The 6,509-nt window shown below is 42.5% G+C and overlaps 1 non-coding gene across 1 annotated transcript; it reads right to left on the bottom strand.

Annotated features, from left to right (window-relative positions):
* Nucleotides 1-5,382: 5,382 nt before the first annotated feature.
* Nucleotides 5,383-5,457, bottom strand: Trnas-uga (transfer RNA serine (anticodon UGA)). Its single transcript has one exon. It is a non-coding gene; the product is annotated as a tRNA-Ser (tRNA).
* Nucleotides 5,458-6,509: the final 1,052 nt, after the last annotated feature.

Here is a 6,509-nt window from a genome sequence, read left to right as displayed (position 1 = left end):
CAACTTAATCACAATATCAGACAACCGCTCTTTCTCGAACCTCATTTTGCAATCGAACGGAGTCTTACAGGGTGACCCAATGAGCCCTTTGCTGTAGATTCTTGCCACTGAAGAAGTACTCCGATCTGGAGAAAATGAAGAAGACGTATACATACGAGGGTTGTCCAGAAAGTAAATTCCGATCGGTCGCTAAATAGAAACCACAGTGAAAATCAGAAACATTTTATTTGCAAGAGTTAGCTAAACTTTTCAGATACTTCTCTACATAGTCGGAGCGCTATACCAAATTTCCAACACCATCGTCATAGAAGGCAGCCGCCTGTGATTTCCGGTAATTCTCTACTCTGGTCTATAGCGCATAGCCTGCGCCCAAGAGTTGTCTTCGTATCCAGCGTTTGATGTGAACTGAGATGATACTCAGGACGAGCCAATTAGCGCTGTGTTGTGGATGATCGAACACTTCCCAAAGAAAAGGCTGCACTGCCCCTGCGGAGTGCGGCTGAGAATTGCCATGAAGAAGTTAGGTGGGCTGCATTCATTAAGGCGAAGCCTCTCTGCCGGTCCTCCTACTTTGCGGGAGACATCGTTGTTCTAGGCACTTTTACTCGCTCACAGTGCGCTCACAATTGAAAAGAGTGTCTTGATGCGATCGACAGTCATAATAGAGATGCTACCCAACACATCTGTGCAAAACTTCATCAGGTTTTCACTGTGGTGCCTATTTCGTGACGGATAGGAACTTACTTTCTGGAAAACCCTCGTATATGCATACGCTGATGACACAGCCATAGGGTCAACAGTATACAGAAGTTGTAGAAAATCATTGAGAAAATAGATAAATGGTGCAGTGAACACAAACTATTCATAAACATAACAAAGACCGAAATTGTGAGTTTCAGAAAAGGAGGCAAAACAACCAAGAATGCGAAAATCAACAGCAGAGGAGAAAAACAAAAATCTCATCAAACTTTAAATACCTAGGGGTGACACTGCAATCAGCAACGAAATGCTTCACAAAACATACAACAGAACGTGCAGCCCAAGCAATAATAGTAATACAGGACATCAAAAACATACGCCTACTCAGTCTAGAAACGGCCATGAAATTATTCAACGCAAAAATATTGCCAATCCTAGCCTACGGGATGGAGATTATATGGGACCACCAGACAGGAAAAAATCTAGTAACACTAGAAAAGGTAAAATCTAGGTCTCTCAAAGACAACAAGATCTATACTAGTGTACCTGCTAGCGAGAGAGACATTTCTAATCGAAGACATCAAACTTCGATATATGATACCACACACCAAGGCTTCCAGGAATCAACTGAAGTTCATGGCGGATAAACGAGATGAAGTATGGCCGGAGTTCTATGGCACCGAAGCAATGATGAGACACTCATGGGCACCACCAAACATCGAACTGCGACATGTCATAACCAGATTATCTATTCATGGCTTTCAACATCTAACTTGCAAAAAACAAAAATTATAACGACCCAACCACAACGTGTGTGTGAACTGTGTAACAAATCCTGTTAACAATATCACATAGAACTGTGCAGTAAAAGAGTGAAATCTATAAATGAATATGCAAAAATGTAAAATGTAAATGTAAAATGTTAAGCAAAGTACCTGTATATGGTTTTTGGCTGCAATTTAATTAAATAATAAACATGGAAATTCCTGTCGAATTGTGTGTATCTAACTTATCTCTGCTCTTATGAAACGCTGAATTAAAGCACACTTCCATTATTTGGGCTTTTATTCTAATCCACTTATGGTTCATCTCGGCATATGGATGGTGGTAAATCCGGCTTTTGGGCGGGTTCCCCAAAAGTGCGGTTAATACTTGGGACATTCGCAGTTTAGTAAGTTTCGAACCTCAGTTTGCAAGAGGTTAGCGGTTTTCTTTGTTATTTGTTTCTAGGTTTCCACATGAACGACTGAAGTAGAATCAGTGGCTTGATAGCTCAGGTGTTCGTCGGTAAACTTTTGTATTACTTTCAGGTGTTATTTTTTGTATAATAATCATCAGCTACCTCAATTTAGTTGTGATTTGAACGCCAAATTCTGTCGTCCATCGATTACTGCATGCTTGTTAGACAAAACTGCCGCCATTTTAGCTCAAAATCAGAGAAAGAATAACTATAACATCACCAACCGAAGCACAAATATCAAATCTGAATTGCCTCTGACCAGTATTAAGCCTCAACCAAAGACCACTATGAACTTCCATAGAAAGGAGCTTCTAAGTATTTTCCCGAATACAGATTTGACCTTACCGGTCCAAACATAAACACAGCAAACAAGATACAAACATCAAAGAAATTAGCTGCTGAAACTAAATATACAGAATAATACGTCCAAAATCATCGATTATTAAAGTGAACTATTGACAGATATATTTCTAATAGAGCACAACTTAACAAAGATGAACTGAGCAATCATTTAGGTTTTTCGATAGGTCCTTTGGCAGTATTAAGGAGTGCTAAGGAACTCGAATCGAGTGGTTCATTCAATAGTTGTTCGAGATGGTTCCTGTATTTGAAACGAAGACAGTTTCCATTCATTGTGGCGAGGAAGTAGTAATTCTAGATGTATTATGTAACCGACCCTGATTTTAGAAAATTCTGCACAAAAGTGGGGCCTGCTTTATGCGTATGTCAGTTTCTGTGGTGTTCTTTAAGCGTGGTGCACACTGATCTATCTGTTTCTTCTTTTGTTGTATTGAGTGCATTATTTGCAACCGATCTTATTGGCTCCACTTTTATTTAATGGGGCTCCTTGCCTTCTGGTTAAAGAAACTGTTGCTTGCTGTCTTCATGGCACAGCAATCTACTAAATACTTTGTTCACTTCAAGATACTGCCTATATTGATACACGATATACCAACAAATAGCAGTACACATCATTTGGTGGCAGTAAGTTGAGTCATTATTGGTGGTTTCATTATTGCTTTAGCTTAATTATTTCGGCATTTCCTTAAGTACACTATGATTGTAAGATGTATGACCGTTGTTTAACGCTGTTGTTTTGATGATGTGTTGTTATTGTACGAAATCTGTGGTGGGCGTAGAAAATGGTAACAAATGGTGAGTTATAAAGACCACTTCTTGGCTATGACATACGTCAGCTGTGCAGGGTGACATCTCAACCTGGTACCAGTTCTGCACCAACTACAGCGCTTCGAAGCCACCTGTTTGTACTGTTAAAGGGGGAAGAAATATTTTATTTGGGGGCCCTATTTAGAAATTAAGATCATGGACAAGGAATGTTCCAGTGAAATACAATCATGGAATAGAGCAATAATCACAATGCTAATATTATAAACAAATAGAAAGTTTAGAGAGCAAAAGGGAAAATGTATAGTAAAATTAAGTAAGAAATATAATGAAACGAAATGTACCAAATGCAACAAAAAGAGACGTTACAGTAAAAAAACTACAAAGGCAGTTCTAAAGTAAATACTTGTTCGGAGGGTAACGGGTAGCACACAACTCGTTAGTAGCGTTAAGCAGTGTCAATTTCGCTGTTTGACTCACATAGATTTTACTTCGTGATATCTAGTTCTGCAATATTTAATAGCATGTCTTTCTCACTTGCAATTCTGATGTACTTCCATAAAACAGAGGGGCATACGTGTCCAGATCACTCAATCTTCCGGACATTTACCTGTGAAACGACTGAATAAGCTGTTGTTATGAGCCTTAATATTTTGTAGGCAGAAATGGGAGAATGGGTTAGTTAGAAATTTTAGATGATCATGGGTGGGACCCTCTTATTCTCAAGCATACCTTTTCTGATTCGATCTTGTTCTTTAAAATTTTTGTCCCTTGTATGTATCAGATAAACTTAACGATTACTAGTTAGGTTGTATAGCGCCTGATACTCGTTGCTTCATCATAAGACTTTGGTCGTTGCCCGATGTGATCAACTACACGCCATGTTTTTGAAAGTGAATATGTATGAACAGAGTGTCTTTTAGGTCATTATCTGCCACACTGTACACTCACAAACTATTTCATTTCTGATGTGCAGTGCCTGACGAAAAAGGTGAAGTACCCGGAACACGTGTTTGGATGCCAACAATTTCTTAAACGTAAACATTACAGTACGTAAATTATTAGAGCGGCAATTCTTGTGACATGTATAATGGCTACCAGAGTGCATTAATGTTGTTGGTGTTTAGTGTTGTTACCTTGCCTAGTAGGTTATATGAGGAGCAGCGTGAGCAGCTTCAGATGCTGGGTGGCCAGTGTGAAGGACACAGAGATGGCACATATTCGTGTGAGATGGTCTTATTAGCACCAGCCAGAGTTTGAAAGGCGTCTCTAGCACTAACCAGATTTGTGGGGCACTCGAATGTGATAGTAGACCGATGAATGTGAAAATTAGGGCAAGCATATTGTCGTCTGACTTTCACGAGAGTGGATTGCTACATTGTACACCAAGCACATCGTAAGCTCTTCACATCTCCGCCTGCCATTTGATAACAAGTAATGGACTCTCTACAAAAGTATGTGCTATCCAGCACCGTTGGGCAGAGTCTAGCAGTACCAAGGCTTGGGAATTATCATCCCATGCGTAGGCTGCCGTTACCATATATCACAAAACAAGCGGTAGCTCTTGGTTGCCGTTAGCAGAAAGTATGGGCTGCTGATGAGTGGTATCGCACTATGTTCAGTGATGAATCGCGGATCTGCACTACCCAGGATGACCATCGTCATTGATTATGGTGGAGATCTGGGGAGAGTCTCGTTCTGCCAATGTTTTGGATAGGCACAATGGTGTTACTGCTGGCATTATCGGGTAGGAAGCTGTCGGATATGACTTTAGGTCACAGCTCGAGAGATTGAGGGAACTCTGACGGCACAACATTTCGCGAAGGACATCCTGCACTCTCGTGTGTTGCATGACATGCGACAGTATCGCCGCGACACTTTTAAGCCGTATAATGCATGTTTCTATGAAGTGTCTATGTGATCTTGCGATACTCCTGTGGCCAGCAAGTTCCCAAGATCTTTGTTTGTCCCACTCGTACTTGAACTTCGCCCAGTACCAGTTTCCAGGATATCAACGACCAGTTACAACACTTGTGTGCCAACGTACTTCAGGAGACGTTACGACGGCTTGGTAAACCTTTCCCAACCGAATCAGCGAATGCGTCTAGGGCAGAGGTTGTGCAACTGCTGATTTCGTTGCAAACTTTATTCGATTTTGTAATCACCAATATATTATAACATATCCTTCGAACCTGTGAAGTTTGTGTTCTTTACGTGACAGAAAAGAAGTTGTTCGAGCCATTGACACAAATATTGTCAGGAAATACAAGTCTGTTAAGGAGGAAACAATATGAAACTTCCTGGCAGATTAAAACTTCGTGCCGGACCGAGACTCGAACTCGGGACCTTTGCCTTTCACGGGCAAGTGCTCTACCAACTGAGCTACCCAAGCACGACTCACGCCCCGTCCTCACAGCTTCACTTCTGCCAGTATCTCGTCTCCTACCTTCCAAACTTTACAGAAGCTCTCCTGCGAGCAGGAGAGCAGGAGAGCTTCTGTAAAGTTCGGCTGGTAGGAGACGAGATACTGGCAGAAGTGAAGCTGTGAGGACAGAGCGTGAGTCGTGCCTTGGTAGCTCAGTTGACAGGACTGGAGGACGTCATGTCCCTCCCTTCGGCACGTGGCATAGCGATCACTGTCGACGGCGTACGTTTCATCAATTTATGCGCGTCATCTGGCTCCACAAAACGCAGAGAAAGGGCGACCTTTTACACCGAAGAGATAGCACCGTTGTTCGCTGGACGCTATGATAACTATATAGTGGGCGGCGACTTTAATTGTGTCGTCGACAAAAAGGACCAAGTACCTCATTATGTGCCATGCATGGAACTGCGTGCGTTGATTACCGAAATGGCGCTTCTGGATACCTGGGAACTGCAGCATGGCGACAGACCGGGTTATACGTTTGTAACGGGACATTCGGCGAGTAGACTTGACAGAGTGTATGTGACACGAGCTCTACGGACGGCGATACTGGATGCCGAAATCTGGCCAGCGGCTTTTACGGATCATATGGCGTACGTCTGTACGATTTCACTAACGCGTCAGAAAATATGACGGAGTAAGGATCACTGGAAAATGAATTGTGCACTTTTACGTGACACTGAATGTCGCCGGACGATAGAGGCGGCCTGGGAGACCTGCGTTCGCCGCCAACGAGTATACACCTCGGTTCTCCAATGGTGGATTAAATGCGCAAAACCAACGTTACGGAGAACATTGATACGATACGGGTTGGACAAATCGCAGTGGAACCGCACGACGGCTGATTTTTATTTTACAGCCCTGAGGGAGCTGATGACCCAACAACCATCGCCGGAAAGGCACACGGCCATGCGCAGGATAAAAGCCAAGTTATTACAGCTGACGAGACTAAGAATGGAAGGTATAACGGTCCGGGCGAGATTGGCGGACACAGTTTCTGCCGAAACCCCCTCCATGCAC

The sequence above is a fragment of the Schistocerca cancellata genome, chromosome 4, assembly GCF_023864275.1.
Source record: "Schistocerca cancellata isolate TAMUIC-IGC-003103 chromosome 4, iqSchCanc2.1, whole genome shotgun sequence".
NCBI classification, from domain to species: Eukaryota; Metazoa; Arthropoda; class Insecta; order Orthoptera; family Acrididae; genus Schistocerca; species Schistocerca cancellata.
The sequence above is the reverse complement of the archived record's forward strand: the minus strand, read 5'-3'. Positions and strand labels throughout refer to the sequence as shown.